This window comes from Mandrillus leucophaeus, unplaced genomic scaffold (genome assembly GCF_000951045.1).
Source record: "Mandrillus leucophaeus isolate KB7577 unplaced genomic scaffold, Mleu.le_1.0 Scaffold1, whole genome shotgun sequence".
NCBI lineage: Eukaryota > Metazoa > Chordata > Mammalia > Primates > Cercopithecidae > Mandrillus > Mandrillus leucophaeus.
This window is the reverse complement of record NW_012098097.1, coordinates 16,956,232-16,956,568: the sequence shown is the minus strand read 5'-3', so window position 1 is coordinate 16,956,568 and position 337 is coordinate 16,956,232.

Here is a 337-nt window from a genome sequence, read left to right as displayed (position 1 = left end):
TTTTAGTACAGACGGGGTTTCACCATGTCGGCCAGGCTGGTCTCGAACTCCTGACCTCGTGATCCACCCACCTCGGTCTCCCAAAGTGCTGGGATTCCAGGCGTGAGCCACGGCGCCCGGCCAGAGAACGAATCTAACAGAAGGACAGAGCCTGCCAGGGCGTGGTGAGGCGCAGCAGCTGGCCTGGGGGCAGCGCCTTCGCCCCGTTTCGCAACGCACTGGCCGAGGCTCACGGGGGACGGGCACCTCCAGAGCCACGGAAGCCGAGGACTTAACCAGCTTCACCGGCTAGAACGACCCCACTTAACCAGCAGCGCAGGGCACGAACCCCGGGAGC